Source organism: Equus asinus, chromosome 22, assembly GCF_041296235.1.
Source record: "Equus asinus isolate D_3611 breed Donkey chromosome 22, EquAss-T2T_v2, whole genome shotgun sequence".
NCBI classification, from domain to species: Eukaryota; Metazoa; Chordata; class Mammalia; order Perissodactyla; family Equidae; genus Equus; species Equus asinus.
The window spans coordinates 67,800,796-67,819,433 of record NC_091811.1 but is presented as its reverse complement, the minus strand read 5'-3'; positions in this window follow the sequence as shown (position 1 = coordinate 67,819,433).

Here is an 18,638-nt window from a genome sequence, read left to right as displayed (position 1 = left end):
AAAACTCATGGGAAATATGTTCCAAATGATCCAGTGGCTTTCAAAGGTCCATTTTGAAAATATGAGAATGAGGCCGCATGGCTGTTTTTTCAGTAGCGGGAGGGGTGTTGCTGGGCCGACCACACGTTCTCGCCCTGCGAGCAGCTGCTTGTTATTTGTCGGAAGAATTGCTGGGTGGGACCAGGCCTGCTGTCTCTGGCTGTGGAAAAAGCGTGTCTCTGTGAGAAACTCACAAGTTTGTATAAAGGTCAAAGCAGGGATGCTGGCTCCTTAGCAGCAGCCCAACCCTAACCTCAACCTCAGCACTAATTTTGGTTTCTAAACAAGATAGTTTACATGAGTAATCCAAGGAGACTGTGTTCAAGGGCATTCACATCACCCCTTAAGAGGGTACCAAATACTTCACTGCTTTTCCTTCCTCCCTGGGCCACATCTGCACCCAGGGCATCCCCATCAGTCAGAATAGGTCAGGTTGTGCTGCTGCAACAAAAAAGCCTAAAACCATCTGGCATTGGCTTAGGCACTGATACTGGATGGCGAGAACACGTTTTCTGAGGCAGGAAGAACATTTCCCTTTCCCTCTGACCTGGAGACAGACAATGGTTTCGATGGTAGCTGCTCTGTCCACCTGACTCCTGGAGCAAGCAGAGGAGCAGCCCCAGCTGATGTGCGATGCAAATAAGCTTCTGTGACTCCCAGCCACCGAGATTTAGCAGCATAACCTGGCTTATCCTGACTAAGCCCATACCTATTGCAGTTTTACAAACAACCCTCACGCAGGTTGAATAGACAGCGGAGACTCCCGTCCAGGCCCAGAGAAATCATGGATGAGCTCTGTTAACACATCAGGCTGACTCTCATTTGTGTCTAGCAGAGCCATGAAAGACCATTGATTTTTCAATGACTGGGTCTTCAGGCTGATGAGATAATTTTGATCCCACGTAGTGCTAGGAATGCATTTGGTCTTTTACAAAGAGAGCAAAATAACATTTTTTGGGTTTGCTTTGTAGGTAGAGTGGTCAACCATCCTGTTTGCCCAGGACAGGGGGATTTCCCAGAACACGAGATGATCAGTGTTAAACCAGGAGAGTCCCAGGCTCCCTGGGATGGTTGGTCACCCTAACTACTGAGGTGTCTCTCCTAGCAATGCCTAAGAATTACTCAGCATAAACTCCCATTGAACTTTGTAATTCTTTCCATCACAATATTTATTACGTTGTGTTGGAAATGACTCAGACTGTTCAGGCTCTATCTGCCCACAAAACCTGAAGTCTGGAGACCAAGGGCTGTTTCTTTTCCATTTTATGTTCCTGATACCTTGTACGGCGCCATGCTCAAGAGAGCGCAATAAATATTTGTTGGATGAACGCATGAATGCTGTTTCTCTGTTGTTTTTCATTCCAAAATCTGGTGCGGAGTGATTGGCTGTTTCTCCTTTGAGGACCGTTTCTGCCTGGACACCAGTTTAGCTATGAAGAAAGGTAGGTCTCTTCCTTGGCTGCAGCTACAAGCTCACATGAAGCTTTTAGTGCGGCCCACAGGGTAAAATTACAGGAATCCAGCGTGGAGCTTCAGCACGAACTGATTCCTTACTAGACGGACTCAATCATTGAATCTCCTTGTTTTGCGTTTGTTTAAAGACAGAAGGTCATGAGACGAATGGTGGGTCTTTGAGGCTGTGGAAACATGTGTTATCAATTTGGTTTAGCTGTTTCTGGTCCCCGGGATTATTGTGACTGAAGATGCAGGCTTCCCAAGTCTGCCTCCACCCTTGGGAATGCATAACAACGTGCCCTCCCAAACCAGAAGCAGGAAGAAAATCTCCGTGGGCAGCCTCATGATGCATGCGTTCATGCCAGTTAAGGATGGCAAGTGATGGACCAAGAAACTTGCTCTGGAGAATTAGACCCAGGTCCCACCCAGCAGGATATTTTCCTAGCAGGCCTCTGAGGTGTGCTGAGGAAGAGTTTAGTGGTTCTTGACTCTGCTTACAGACTAAATCCTCAGGCATCTTTGTTTTCATTAACCACCCATAGTCGCATCTCTTCTAAGTGACTAAGCGTTTCTGAGAAGTAAAGCTTTTCTGCATTCTAGAAGGAGGCCCTGATCTTGTATTAAGAGGACTTAAAAAAAAAGACCTCCATAGTCAGTTTCCTCATCTGTAAAATGGGTTTAATAATATCTACGTTTCTTGCCTCACAAGATAGTCTGTGAGGTCAAAGGAGATTAAGACAGCGAAAATAGTTTGTTGATTATAAAATGCGGAATGGATTTGAGGTAACATATAATTTCTGCTTCTGTCAATTCACCTGATTCTTTCTATTCTATAACAAAACTTAGCGCAGCTTGCCTTCTGCTTTAGGGCTTCCTTTTATTTATTCCAGTATTCTCCTCATCACAGGAAGGGAAGAGCATTTGCTGTGTGCCTTGTATGTGCATCCTCTTCATAACAGACTTGTGACATGGGTACCATTATCTTAATTGTACATACAAGTCCTAGTTCATAGTAGTTCATGTCCAAGGTCACATAGCTAGACCTTAGGTTTCAACCCAAGTGTGCCCAGGAAATTGCCATCACACCACGCACATTCCAGGTTTTAAAGGGTTTCCCTCCATTCTTTTGGATCTTGGGTTTGGTGTACAAAGTCACCTTGGCTTGATCACAATGTTGTGATTTTCTAGATTTTGATCATAGTCCCTCATCTTCTGTCACTTGAGACTAAAATGTCCTACTCCTTATTCTGCTGTCCACTCCATTTCCCGGATCTTTGTCTCTGCCGTTATTTGGAGCTTCCTTGAGATATAACAGCTGAAGCTGCATGTAACATCCCAGGTACAGGCCCTCCAGGGTCGGGAGTCAAGCAGGACAATGCTCATCACGGTACCCGTGTTATCATCCGCTGTTCTGGCTGAAGTAGGGAAGTTCCAGTGGAGCATCCTCCAGCTGTAGGTGGCAACATGGCCAGGGCACACATTAGGGGACATGAGGTCTTGAGGTCCCTAAAATCCTCTCATATATGTATTCACCAAGTATTTAAACAGCGCCAACCCCATGCCTATCTCTGGGTAGGGTAGAGAAAAAGACCCGCACGTCCTTGTCTTCATACTGAGTATGTGTGGAGAGACTGGTAACAAAAATGTATGGTACGTCAAGGAGGTAAGTGCTCCGTAGAGAAGCGAAGCTGGGTGAGGGGATCAAGGAAGAGCGGGCAGAGGGCTTGCCTTTTTACAGGGGATGGTGGGGACATCTCTGAGGAAGTGACATTTGAGCAGAAACTTCAAGGAAGTAAAGGTTATCTCAGGAAGAACATTTCAAGCAGAGAGGAGAGCAAGTGCGAAGGTCGTGGGGAAGCTACGTGCCATATTGGAGGCACGCCAGCATCGTTGGAGCCGAGTGGTTGGGGGGAGAGGAGAGACAAGGTCAGAGCTTCAAGGTCAGGGAAGGGCAGATCATGCATGGTCTTGTTAGGTTATGGTGAAGGACCTTAGGTCATTTTGTGTGAAATCAGAAGGCATTGAAGTGCTGAGAACAAAGAACTGGTCTGATGGGTTTGAAGAAACTCGCTCTGCCTCTCTGTGGAGAAGAGACTGTGGGGAAGGCACGGTTGAGGCAGGGAGCCACTTAGTCAGCTACTGGAACCATTGGGATGAGAACTGCTGGTGGCTTGGATCAGAGGGAGGGTAAGGTGAAGGCAAAGTGTCATTGGATCCTGGATGTAGATTGGGTAGGAGAGAAAGAGAAAGTCACTGATGACTCCGAGGTTTTCAGCCCGAGAAATTGCAAACATTGCATGAGTGGAGTCTCCCCCTGCTGAGATGAGGAATACCAGGGGAGGCACATTTTGTGTGTGGTGGGAGGGAGTTAGGAGTTCTATCTTGCGTATGTTAAGTCTGAGACACTTCCAAGGAAGGATTTCAAGTAGGCGCTAGATATGAATGTGAAGTGTTCAGAGGCGAGGTTGGGGCCGGAGATAAAAGTCTGGGACCTTAGAAGCCCTGGGGCCACATGCGATCCCCTGGATAGATGGATAGATAAGTCAGAACGAGGTCAGCACTGGACCTGGGAGCACGCCTGCTGCCATGTAGAGCTCGGGCAGACAGGGGAGCAGTCAAGACGAGCGGTCACTTCAAAGCTGTTTTGTTGACTGTGTGGCGGCACCTGCTGTAAATACTGGGTTTATATTGGAGATCTGCTCCCAAACGGGGGGCCACCAGGGCATATTTATGCTTGTGTATGTGGCCACTACACAGGATCGTTGTGAAAAGGCACAAAAAAGACTCCTTTCTTATCTTTAAATAATCTGCAGGAGATCAGCCCGTCACTGCCAGGATGGAAAATTAAGCTGAATTGGTATAGACTAGGGAAATTTGCTTAACTGAGTAGAAAGCAAAGAGATTGTACCTTCCTGATAATATAAGCACATCTGTAATATGATAGAAACTAGGAATTCTTGGTAGTATGGATATATGAATCATCAGCACATGCACTGATAAATTCACAAGATCAGACATATCAGGATGACTATTAACAAAATCATCCATACAATGCATATAAATAAAATTTGGGCTTTGGAACTCTTTTTTTTCTCTCTGATTACAATTGGGCTTTAGTTTCCTAGGTCGCCCCATAGAAAGCTTGTTGAACCCATGATGTGTCTCAGGTGTGGCTCTAATTGGTCCATTTTCAATGTTCAACCATGTCGTTGAGTTTTCTTCAGCTGCAATTCTGGACAGCAGCAACAACCGCATCCGACAGACAGCCAAAGCCACGTGTGCAAGAGGAGGGAAATATGAACAGGTTTTTAAAAACATTTTCTCCTTTTACCCTGTGGACCCCTGCACACCCCTCAACCCCCTCCCCCCATTCCTAACTGGGCTAGAGGGAGGGGAAAGGGAAGCGGAGCCGGAGAACAAAGCTATCAGATTCCTGGTTATGTTAGAAAAGTCTTGATCTTTGTGTAAGACAGAGAGACTTAAGAGGGTAAGAGCAGGGTTAAGGCTTCTCTGGGCCCGTCCTAGAAGGAGAACTGGAGAGGAAACGGGCACTGCGACAGCGATGGGGTGTGAGAAGGGGCCCCGTCCTGCACCCCTACCTCGTTATTTCCCAAGGTGCGAGGAGGTGAGATGTGGCTGCTCCAGACGTCAACATGCTTGGGCCCCATCCTCTGAGTCTCAGAAGGAGCTCATTGTTTCCTCTGACTGGGTTTCAGAGGAGGGGCTCTGGGACAGGTCTGTCACCTCTGGCACCTGCCGGGGATGTCCAGGGGGCCCCGGTGCTAGGGAGGGAGCTGCTTGGGGCAGGAAGCGCCACGACTCTGAGCCGCTTCTCTGTGAAGCCCCATCTTCTGGAGGAAGGCTCTTCCCGCTCCCCTTCCACGGGGCAGGGGGGTAGGATGGGCTGAGGCTGTGGCCCTTGGCCGGCCTAGCAGGGCCTCTTGTTGGATGTCTTTATCTTCATCCTTTCATGCTTCTTCTTGGGGAGCCTTCTTCGTGCCCACAGACGTAGATTTAACATCCGTTCTTTGTGCTCCAATACGACCTCTGTTACAGCATCTCCCTCCCTACACTCCGCTCGTCCCTCTTGCCTTCGAGGCCTTGATCCTTCTGAGAACAAAGACCAAGTTACAGCTGTCTTTCTATTCCCCACACCTGGAGAGTGCCTGGGCCTGCGAGGCAATTGATAATGATTTATTTCCTTATAAAGCAAAGCCAATGCGTGCACTTTCCGAATCGGGAGTTTCTGTTGCCTGGTGTGAGTGGCTGGAGCAGGAGACAAGGGTGGCTTGGCTTAAGCAGTGAAGCCCTTTCTGTTCAGCAGATGTTCAATGGCAATAACCGGAACCACCGACAGTGCGTCTTCTCATCTTTACTCGGCTTCCTCACTCAGCAGAGTGAGGTCTGTTTTCTCTAAAAAGCCTTGCTGGTTATCCATCTTGCAATCTGCTGGGCAGTCTCCTTCTTCCCGAGACGTTTCCTGTTATCATTTTGCAGTCATAAATACATGTTCCTAGATTTTATAGTCTGGCCCATTTTTTTGCCATATTGTGTTCTTAGAAATCACGTCTTCCGTAAAATGAAGTATTTTCTCCTCCAGGGCGGAGGTTGTAATTAAGGGGTGACCCAGGACTCAGTATCGAGTAAAATGTAACCACGATCAATAACACGTCAGAAAGACGAAGCTTCAACCGCTGTCTTTGAAGGTCATTTCATACAGTAAAATCAGGCCCCACGTCCTAGAAAATAGTCACAAACACACACTGATTATCCCAGGAGACCTGGATTGGCAAAATCTATGTGAAAACATAAAATGAAACCCTGCTTTGTCATAAATTTTTCCCTAAAATTAATACGCCCGTTAAAATGAATATTTTCAACACATTAATGAACAATTTGCTCTGCATTTAAATCATAAATGGAATGTCGGAGGGCTGCTTAGATAGTCTGGACCGCCTTTAAAAAGTCAGCAAGTTACAAGGTCTGTCCCTTTGCCCTTCACAGCTTGTTCCCTCCAAAGCAGAGCTTCTGAGTCGTCAACTGGTCCTGTAGCTGCATCCAGATTAGTGGGCCCGAGAAATGTTTCCCAGAGTTTATGACAACAGTGGTATTTCTTTCCTCTTCGGAAAAGCTGAACCAATATTTCTAATCTCCCACTTCTCCCTTTCTCTCTCTTTGTTGAAAGCTGAACTCATAGCGCTCAGCAGAGAAGGCCAGCGCAGAACTAGGGAGAGACACGAAATGGCCTTCAATCACTCAAGCTCCACTTCCTTCTGTGAATGATTTTTCCTTGATTTAATTTTTACTGTAAAAGCAATAAAACAATTGCTAATTGTGAGCAAACTCCAAAAAAAAAAGAGCTTCCAAACATCCATGACATGATTTCTAAGAGGTCTGACTGTCCTTTCCGCAAGTTCAATAAAAACAATTCAGTCAGCGTTTCTGGAAGGCCTGCCTCGTGCCAGGCCTCGCGTGGGGCTCAGAGGATGCTGAGATGAATGCCACACAGCGTGGCCTGCCAGGAGTCCAGAGGAGGTGTGGGTGTTAAGAAAGCAGCACTCTGGCCTTGTCACGGGAAATTCCCATAAGACCATAGCGGACTTAGGGGCCCCTCATATGACCAATGGATTTGTATTGATCCTGATCTACAATCATGTCTAGTGAGAGGAAGGACATTTAGGAACTGTTTAACAAGACCCCTCTGTGTTTTCTAGTGAGATTTGAATATTGAAATTTGCTTCATGTTTAATTAAGAAAAATCTCATAATCCCATTGAAAACACAAATACAATTATCATAACGTTTGGTAAAGCCTGATATTACAGGCAATAGGGAATCCAATTAAGGAAACACAAGGGTGAGAGAGTAGTGTTGAAGAAATGATCCCCTCAGCCTTGAAGTGTGGAACATATTGAGTCATCGTTCAAAGAGGAAACAAATTAGATGGCCCGGCATGGATTTACATCGTTTAGCTATTATTTCTCTCAGATTATTTATTTTTTTTTCAGGAGACAGCAAGTTCCACAATTCCATGAAAATAATACATAACTGGCATGGTAAGTGTCTAGGAGACGTGAATAGTGTCAGGGATAACATCATTTCCAAATAATCTGTCAAAAAAAAAAAAACATGCAAGCAAGAATGAGTGAGTGCATGCAGATGCTGGTGATTACATCTGATTTTGTTTGTCTGGAAAGTTGTTGCTATGTGGTAGACTTATCCACCTTTTTTGACTTATGAAATAGTTCTCGGGTAACTTTTTATAAGGATGAATCCAATCTGAAACCAGACCCCAAAGGTTTTCTTCTCAGAGGCCACATGGTCCTGTGTTTGGAACCATTACTCTGAGCTGGTTTTCTATATATTTTGCATAGAACGTGTTTCTAAAAACAAAGTATGACCTCAGTGGAAAACTAAGCAAAAACATGAGTTGTCTCTGTAATAATGCTCTAGACGTCAAAATATGTGCAAATGATCAAGAAGGAGTCCTGAGAGCCAGCACCGCCCTCGTGTCTCCATTGTAGTCCCTTCCTACCTGCTCTGTCCTGTCTCTCCTCCCTCCAGTTCAGCCTTCACGTGGCCTCCCAGGTTGTTCAAACTGGTCAGAACTCTTCCTTACTAGACCCCCTTTAGTGACTCCCTTTTGTATTCAGAGGAAGGCGAGACTCTAGCATGGCACACGAGACCTCTGTAACCTGGTTTCTGAGGTGCATCCCCCACCATTTCCCGGCACACACCCAGTGTTCTCACCACGCTGCACCCTTCATGGAGCACACCTTATATGTGTCTTCATGCTTTTGCATATAATATACCTTCTGCTTGGAAAGCAGTTCGAATATCACCTCTTTGGTGAAATCTTTTCCATTTCCTCCAGGGAGAGGAGAGATCCTTCTCTGTGTAATGAATTTCCATTATGGCTCTTGTCAAAATTTCCACTTCCGGGAATTTGACATCCATATTTGCCAAGATGAAGCTCTTTCTTTTTATGCCTTGCTTTCCACTAAGACCCCCAAAGTTTGAGGTGGAAAAAGTAGGTGCCAAGTACTACCACATTTCAAAGTAGGATGCTAGACCATATGTGCTGGGCTTGCAAAGGAGATGCTCTAAAGCCAATTTTGTGAGCTCAGGTTCCACTTCCGGGATCCAAGAGAGCTGAAGGGTCTGTGGGAGACGGATGGTTTCCTCCAAGAGCACTGACAATGTGTGCTGTGTTTCTCTCCCCCAGCCCACTACAAGGAGGTGGAGGGAGAGGCTTCTCTCTCAACTCAAGCCAAACAAGAGGGCTTCAACAGGACCATTCGAGAGAAATACAGAAATCTCGTGGGGTTTGAGGGCAAAGGGATAGTCACTGTTGGCTGAGAATACTGAGGGCAAGACACTGGGGCTGAGCCTCCTGTTGCGGGCAGAGCAGAGGGAGACGGGTCTTCATGGGGAATAAGCTGCACTTGCATCCGTGATGACTAGCCAGAGTGGGAGTGTTTCCCATTGACTAGATGTGGAACTCACAGGAGCAAAACAGCCTGAAGCCATTTTTTAATCCCTCCCAGGAAAATATCCAGAAAAGAGCAGTGACTTCAGTAGAGGAGGTGTGACTCTGGATGGCCGGGGGCAGAGAGAGGAACATGAAGCCAGAAGACAGGCACTGCCGGTGTTAAGGGGACTATTCAGAAGCTTCCAGTGGGGGTACCTCTGAGGATCCCACAGAACAACCCTGTCACAGGACAGTCAACTCTAAACCCTCCAAGGCCAGAGAGTGCCGCCGCCAGATCCCAAGAGCACTGGAGAGCGAAGAAGCCTCTTACTGTTTCTCCCTCTTTCTCCCTCTGACCCTAGAGGAGCCAGAGGCAGTGTTGCGAGGGGGCAGAAGAGGAGGAGAAGCACCAGGCAGGGAGATGGAGGAGAAGCTCATCGCGACCCTTCTCCCCACTGCCTGCCCCCAGCCTGGGGAGCTGAGAATCTTTAGCTTCGAATGAGATTCAGATTATTGAACTAAATCCAGACTGTTCTTGTGACCAACAGAGACGGAGGGACCTTGCACAGAGTGCTCCAAAGGTTTCATGGGATCCGCCTGAGATTTCATCCACTTCCCCAGGAAGACAGAGCCCACGGAACAGAGTCAGAGCCCCCACTGAGAGAAAGAATAGCATCCCCACCCCAACCTCAGTTGGGAGACCTACTTGTTCAACGTACCAGTTCCATTTGTTTACAAGTTTGTTGCCCCCTTTGTTCTGAGAGCTCCTTGGGGAAGAGACCATATGTTATATTCATCTTTATAAATCTTGATAAATCAGTACCTGCCACATAGCAAATTTTGTTGAATGAATATTTAATTGATGAATGGGGGTGATATAGTACAGCGATTCAGGGTCCAAACTTGGGCTTTGCCACTTAGTTCTGAGTTCTTTGGCCAGTCGCTTAACCATATAATCCCAGGTTTACTTTACTAAAAAGCATTTTAAAGTATAAAATAGTACTTACCTTATGGTGCCACCTTTGTGGTGGCAACAAATCTCAGGTCCCCACTGACAGAGCAAAGAGATTGGGCTTTGGGGCAAGAGACAAACTTATCTAGATAAGATCAATTTCTGTGTGAAATGCCTTCCTCCGTTTGCTTGAGCGGTGGTGAATTTTTCTTGTGCGGTTTTACCTCATAGGATTTATCTGAAGATGAGACGTGAGACAATGCACGTGTAATGCTCAGCACTGTGGCTGGTACATAGGGAATGGTCAATGAACGAGAGTTGTAATGGTGTCGCTGAGATGGCTGCTGTTGGAGTTGGAGCTGTATGAATTACTAGGCACTAACCACCTGCCACCCTAGCTGAGTCTGGTGGCCTTGATCTCGATGGTGTGTCCTTGACCCCAGTTGGGCCTGGAGACTTTGGTGCCTGGGCCTCTCTGCCTCACCTCCTCAAGGATGAAGCTGGGTTTTCTAGCGGGGAGGGAGGGGCAGTTGCCCTACTTCCTTGGTGGAGAAAGGTCTGTCTGGGGACAAAACTGGACACTCAGCCAAGCCTCCTGTTTCAGTTGCCTGAGCCCCACCTTCACAAGCACGGGGGACCTCTGTTCCTAAGCCTTTCTGGGGGGCTATAGAACAGACCAGCTTACTTCTGAGCTTCTCCCAAAGCCTTTTCTCAGTCCCTTGGCTTTACTGTCAGTTACCACTGACTTTCCAGCTTCCAGTATCCTGTTGCCTTTGCTGCCTCTCTGTCCTTGTGTATTTACGCCTGAAAATCCTTCCCCATCACTTGGGCAGGAGGCCGGGGAGACTGGGAGAAATCTGCAATAACTTGAACTTGAAGTAGGTGTAACTTTTATGATAAGAAAAAATGATTGTGGTTGTAGAAAAGAATTGAGTTGGAGATATAAAATGTAAACGTCCTTATCTTTATACATGTAAAGTCAATAATACAAAGCAATGCACGCTATGTTTAAAAATAAACCGTGTAGACAACAAGCGCTTCAGCATCTTGGTAAAGTTCTGAATGTTAGGGGTGAGGTTATCGAGAAGGCTTCATGGCAGAGGTGGCAATTTTCCTGGACTCTGAAAACTGGGTAGAATTTGAATTTCTTAAGGGAGTAGGTCTCTTTTTAACTCATTTCTTTATTAACAATTATGTGTAAGGCAGGATATTATCTACCGTAGTCGCCATTACTTTGGGCTTCTCAACATGTTTTTTCCTTGTTATCCTTCATTTGGATAAGAAACGAATTCTCTCTTGGAGAGAATGAAGCCGGTGCAGCAGAGGGAAGCAGAGCCTGGAGACAGACGGAACTGACAATAAGACTTGAGTCGGATCCAGCTGCATCTAAAGCCAGAACGCCCCTGGACTTCAAAGTTGCAGGAGCCGATAAAGTCCCTTTTTTTAATCTTAAGTTAGTTTTACTTGGTTTCAGTCATTTGCATCAGAAAAAATTCCAACGAATATGACAGAGTAAAATTCTTCTGAATGTTAGAAGAGCACGAGTGGGGAGACCTCAATTTACCATCTAACCTGAAATGACAACTTGCAGGTCACTTCTCATCAAGCTTATTGGTGGTAGATAATTCCTACCCTTTGACTCAAAGTCTGCATTTTCCCTTTGGAGCTTGTTATTTTTCTCATAACAGATGAATTATTTGTCAGTAAAAATTAAAGATAAAAGTCAATTCCTATCATCTTAAAAAAATGTGGTGATCTCTCCCTAGAGTTATGGGAGCTGCAGAGTAATTCATCTAGGATGCTGCTGGGAGGGAGAGCCCACCAAGCCCCGGAATTCAGGGCTAAGGGGCACAGAGAATTTTATGCTGGTAGATCAAAAGCTTTTGCTGCAGCAGCCAGGGCAAAGACAGCAAACTCTGGGTGACCTGGCAGATGACGTCCTCACAGCTAATACCAATAAGCACACGCCATAGGTCACCCAGTGTCCTGAGTGCTCTGTTGCTGTTACCCCAAACCTGCTGAAGTCTTGCCATGGTCCTCATTCCCCTTTTCCAGATGAGGAAAGTTCATGTGCAAAGGGGCTCAGCCAGGATGGGTGCCCAGGGGGTCTGGGGTGTGTCTGCCACACCCTAGTCCCTGAGCCCACCCTCAGGTGACTAGTCTGCTCACAGAAGCACCTTTGTGGTGGCAACAAATCTCACGTCCCTACTGACAGAGCAAAGAGATTGGGGTTTGGGGCAAGAGACAAACTTATCCAGATAAAATCCATTTCTATGTGAAATGCTTTCCTCCATTTGCTTTAGCGGTGGTGAATTTTTCTTGTGAGGTTTTAAATATTGTTACCCCCTCCCCAAAAAAAGAGGCTTAATTACTCTAACATTTCCGAAGTTACCTCTCTTTATGATGTTAAAAGAATTTTATCCACTTCCGCTATTAGTGAGACAGATTCTGTTTGTCACAGGCTTGCAATCTGTCCCAGACCCCTGAAGCTGCACCCCGCACCCCTTCTGTGCTCACGGATGCTGGTCATGTGCAGCATCACGTGGCAGTCCATTGCTCTCAAGGATGGTGAGCACAGGGAAGTCCTGGCCTAACAATCAGGGTCCTCCAGTACCTCTCTGAGCCTGTCTCTTCCCCTGTCTCCCTGGTCCACTCTGCTCTGACTGCTCTGGCCTCCTTGCTGGGCCGTGACTATCCCAGAACTGTCTTCCTTAGGCTGGCTCTTCCCTCTGTCTGAAATGCTTTCCCACTAGACAGCTCCCTATCTCCTTCAAGACTTTGCTCAAGTGTTCCCTTCTCATGAGGTCCTTGGCCACCCTATTTAAATCTGCATCCTGTTCTCCTACCACACTCCCAGTCCGTCTGACTCTGCTCTGCTATCTCTGTTGTCAACAGCATGTACCAGTTTCTAACACACTATTTATTTAACTTCTTTATTACGTTTATTGATTGTTGTCTCTCCGCTAGAATGTGTACTTCACAAGGATGGGGATCCTTGTTTCTTCTGTCCGTTGATGGATCTCATGTGCCTAGAAAAGTGCATAGCACATAACAGCTACAAAATAAATATTTGTTGAGTGAGCGAACGAACAAATGAATGAATGAACGCTGGGGAGGTTCTGGGAAACATTTTCCACCTGATAAGTGGAAGAAAGAACGTTGAAGCTCTCTACTCCCCCTGCAGCCTCTTTCCACCCTGGAGAGCATCAGGTGAAGATCTGATGTTTGAGCTGCTGGAATGTCTCCCCTCTGAGGAAGAGCCGCAGGGAACAGTAGCCCTGCCCTGGGGCCCGACCTTTGCTGAACTGCTGGGCCACACTAGCCAAAAATGTCTCCAGGTTTCTCGTTGGTGAAAAAAGTTAAATCCTTCCTTTTAAAGCCACTGTCAGTCAGGCACGTTCTTACTTGCAGCCAAAAGCATCCTCGACTGATGCAATAATTGATGAAGTCACTGTGGTGTAATATGAAAGATAGTTGGTCTTTGTCTTTCGTTCCTGGCCCAGAGCTCCTAAAGCCCTTGGCATTTCCTGAGTGATAAGGGTGATAGGAGTGTCTTTTGTTCTGATGAGGTGACTGAACCCAGGATTAGAGTGTGAAAGAGTTGTCTCGTTTTGTGGACCAGCGTCATCAGCTTCCTAAAGAACACTTCCTAAAATGGGTTGTGAGAGTGACTCAGTCGGGGACAATAGCTTTGGTGTTGAATGATACAGAGTGGAAGAGTATGTTTGAGTTGAGACCTAAAAGAGGAACTAGCCAGGTGAAGAAGAGGAGGGTGGGAAGAGGAGATTCCAGGCAGAGGCAATAACACGGGCAATTCATTTAAATTATATGTTGAGTGCTTCCTGTGCCTGGCACGTTAAATTTAGCTGTAGTATTTACAGCACTATTTGTGATAACCCGATAAGTAGGTACTATTAACATTCCAGTTTACAGACGATGAAACTGAGGATTGATGAGGTTAAGTGAATTGCCTAAAATCACAGCTTATAATTGATGGGTCTAAGATTCAAACCAATTTGAGGGCACGTATTAGGTGCCAGACACTGTCCAAGATGCTGGCAGCAATGAACAAACCACACAATTCATGCCCCCCACGGAGATAAAATTGGGGGGCTCTTTTATAGAAGGGAATTTGGGGCAGAGACACCCGGCTCCTTCAGGGAGCCTATGGCTCCTCCATCCCCAAAGGAAGCTTGGGCACTTGCCGCCATATTGGGTGGAGATCGACAGGACTGTTGGAATGCCACAGTTGGCTGCCTGAGAGTAGCTTTGAGCTCTGGGAACACTCATACCACACTTTCAAAATATTTTTATTTTAAAATTTCTTACAAGTATTTCATCCGTTACGAGAAAAAAGCAAGTTCCAAAGGGAAAAATGCACACACTGTTGTACTCCATGTCCGAAAAAGCAAAGTGAATACTTTTCTGCTGCCAGTAGGCTTAATTAGGGTAGACAAGGAAGGTACCATTTAAAACGATGGTTTTCTAAAAAAGGCACTGAAGGAAATGGACATGACATTGTCAGAAATCTATGTTCCGGGAAATTTTTTTTTTAATACACTAGGTCTATTTTAAAAAAAGAGGAATTCAAAGAGACAGGAGTGAGAGTTAAGTCTTATTATAAAAGATTCTGTAGACTTAGTGTGTTTATGTAAAATTTGTCATCCTGCAAAGCAGAAGGGTAAGGTTTTATAATAGTGGACACAATTAGTTTTGGCTCCTTAGGAATATTGTCTAAATTGTCTTCCCTTTTCTAGCTAAACTGCTGAAGTAAAAATGTATCAGAAGATTAATGTCCTTTTATCTAGATAATAATAATATCTTATAACTGCCAAGCTGATCACACTTAGATGGCATTTCATTAAATCCTCTCCACCCTGTGAGATATAAATTATAATTGACGTCTCTTTCGGTATGAGGAAGTTGTGTTTGAAGACGGTTATCTGATCTTTCCAGGACCACAGGTGACATAGCTGGGCCCTGACAGTGGGAATTCTGACTGTGGGCCTTGAGCTGGCTGGGGACAGCAGTTAAGAGAATGGGCTGTGGTGTCAGTGGGACCTGGGATTGTTCCTCAACCGTATCCTTAAGAATGATTTAACTCTCAATCCTCAGTTTGCTTTTCTGTAAAATGGGGGAAAATAATACCTACACCTCATGGTTTTGTGGTGAGGATTAAATAAGATTATTACTAAATATGAAGTATCTACTTGGCATACAGTATGTGTTCAATGAATGGTTATTAGTATTACTGATAAATAACACAGAGAAATAAAAATAATGACTTAATAATACCTTCTTATTTGGAAGAAAATAATACTTTAAAACAGTGGCTCTCAGCCAGGGCAATTTTGCCACCCACAGGACATTTGGCAATGTCCAGAGAACTTTCTGGTTGTCACAACTGGGAGGTTCTACTGGTGTTGCATGGGTAGAGACCAGGGATGATGCTAAAGCTCCTACAATGCGCAGGTCAGCCCCACAACAAAGCATCATCCGGTCCAACGTCAATAGTACCCAAGTTGAGAAACCATCCACCAAAGCAACAAGGATCCACTGAGTATCCTTTTAATGAGTCATGTAAACATCCCTTCTCCAAGCACAGAAGAATTTGAAAAGGAGACAATGTATTATCTTGGCAAGTGCAGAATACAAAAATAAGTTTAAGGAAATGACACAGCTTATGTTGGACATATGAATAGAATGATAATCTGGAGGTTCTAAGTAGAAAGAAAATGTATCAGTTTAAGAAAAGTTCTTTGTGGTTTAGAGGGAATAGTTTTCAAAACTGCCAATGTATGATATAATTACTGAAAAATAGAAATTTTCGTATGACGAGACAGCTAAATTCATCAGCAAACGGCCTTAGCTGACTTTCCATCATTCTTCGAATATTTTTCAAAGGCTTGGGCTTTAGTAACACAATAAGACGTGACTTAATTCAAAAAGGAGTTTTTATCGAGGTAGAAAAAGAACATAATTTAGATTTATTGGTATAAAGACCGAAACGCAGTGTTCTCCTACTTAAAAATCAGGAGATGAGTATTTTTCATGATGATCTTAGTCTCTTTAATTTGAATATTTCAAAACTAATTATATTACAAAAATTGAATCCCACACACTAATTCACTTAGATGGTATTGATCATGATGAACTAATTTCTTTAGATTTATGATCTGAATAATTTATTTTTGTGCAACCCACTCCGCATTAGCGGCTTTTGCAAAGTAGTGCAGAAAGCAATCTTTTGCCAACTTCTATTCACGTTTGGGAAGAATTTCCTGTATGTATGTCAAAATCTGTCACTACGGAGCCCAGAGATGTCAGGTTATATAATGCACCAACGGGGAGGTGCAGGGAACATTTATAAAGGGGGGTTATTTTTTTCATGGAAAATATTAAAGAATGACGCATTGTTGCAGTTAGACCAAAGTCTTACCACTGTGACTGTGCCCTGAGTGCTGTTCCAGGAGGGCCCTCAGGGGTGTTGTCCACATAATCAACCAGGGCAGGGCACACACTACCCTCGCCCTACCGGGGCCAAATGCCGCAGTGGCTGGAGGTGAGAACCAGGCGTGGTGTTGGAAGGAGAAGAGTGGGGATGGGAGAAGGGAGGAGTCTTTACTGAAGTCTAATTGACAATTAAAAAGTGTGTATCTTTAAGGTGTATAATGAGGATTTGATCTACATGCACATTGTGAAATATTCGCCACAATTAAGCTGACACCTCCATCACCTCCCGTAGTTACCGTTTCTCTCCTTCGTGTGCGTGTGCGGTGCAGTCAATGTGTATTCATCGTCATCCCATATGTGCAAGCGCTGTGTTTGTGCTGGCAGCAGAAAGTGAGGACGGCAGGATAGAAAGAAGGGAGGACAGCTTGAGATGGAACCACCTGGCTCTTTCCTGGTCTCCTAAAGCTGACAGGTTGCTGGGAGGACTATTAAACAGATAATTAGACAAACAATTCATTACACGGATCGTAAATACAGCAACAGAAAGAACTGGGTATTATGAGAAAGAAGGAAAAGCGGAGCTGGTCTAAGCTGAGGATTGGGGAGTAGCTGGGAGGTACACTTGCTGAGTGTAAGAACCGCAGAAAACAGGCGTAGCTCGTTGTTCATTGACAAGCAGCGAATCTCAGACATAAATTATTCCTAATTTAGCCTGAGGGTCTAGGCCTGGAAGAGACCTGGAGTCCTGCAGGTGGTGACGATTTTCACTAGGAAGCTAACAGAACACAGCAGAATCAACAGGATACTCGAGGGTTCCGGGGGGCCTTGGTTAGCTGCCCAGTGACTTCCGTGAGAACCGGGGCTCTGAGGACGGTGAGGCTGCTGAGTGCACAGAGAGCCTGAGGAGGCCAGGGCTGGCGGACACGGCCCGAAGGAGTGAGGAGCAAGAAGAGGTGGACAATGAGCCCTGGAGCGACAGGCAGTGAGGTCACAGGAAGTGGAGGCAGCTCCAGGGGGCAGGACGTGGGGCCGGGGGCCTGCAGCGAGGCCTCGACCTGCACAGGAAGCAAAGGGCATCACCAAGGAGCAGGCAGGGAGATTATTTTTCATGTTGGTCATAATGAGGAAATTAAGTATCAGTTACATAAACCTTGCTAGGGCTTTTATCCTGTTTGGAGCTTCTCTGACAAAATAATCTGGCTTTCTGGGTGGTATTTGTGAGGGCCAAGAACCAGAGAAGGAAGATGGGAGCGTGGGGAATTGCTCTGGGGCCTGTCTGCCTCAGCCCCTTTTGGGCGACGTGAGATATCTGCCTCGGATCCAAATCAGGAGAAAATAAATCCCCTTGCCTCCCCTCTCCTGATGAAACCGTCTATACGTGACTCTCGGTTGAGATAAATCTGCTTTGTGTTTTAATAAGACCAAAGGTTGAGGGACGGGCAATAGGTAAGAAGTTGTTGGAGATTATATTGATAATTCATCCTGTCTAGACTGAAAAAGGAAAATGATGAAAGAAGGCCAAACAACCCTAAAAACCCCGACCCTACTAGGGCAAGTGGGGGAGTGGAACGCACTGAGAAGTTAAAATGAAGAGAGAATATACGTGAATATAAGCTTTTCTTTTCTTTTACCAGTTGTAAACAATGTGGTACGAGGGAAGATGGGAAGAGATATAAAAATAACCAGCATTAAGCTAAAAGGGATAATTAGAGGAGCCAAAATAAGGGACGGCTGTTGCAAAGCATCCAGCTAACTTTAGGGACTAGCGTTTCCTTCCAGGAGGCTGGGGGCCTTAAATCTTTCAGGATTTAACAAGATCCTAAATGTATATGTCTTAAATACACACAAACACACACATTCTTTGCTTTTTCCTCGGAAGGAGGGAGACACTGGAAGATGTGTTCTTGGCTGTCATTTAGAGAATAGCTTCTAGTACATTTTATTTTCTGTTTAAAGGTCCGGAGAACAGTTGCCGAGTAGAAATTGGTCCACAGAAATAACATGGCTTCCTGGAACTCAGGGGGAAGGAAATGGGCGGTTTCTTTAATTACTATGGTATTTGTGTTTGTGTGTTATAAATAAAGATAGCCTTCAGGCTAATGTCCTCAGGAGGGAAGGTGAACCTGGAAATGAATGAATTTGGAATGTATACGGTTGTGTTGAATTTGCTAGGTTAAGTAAGAAAATAATGCTCTCTGTTTTCAATATCCTGGCTACATCAGAGAGTGGTTAGAAATTGTTCTCTGATATTTAATCTGTTTAAATTCAA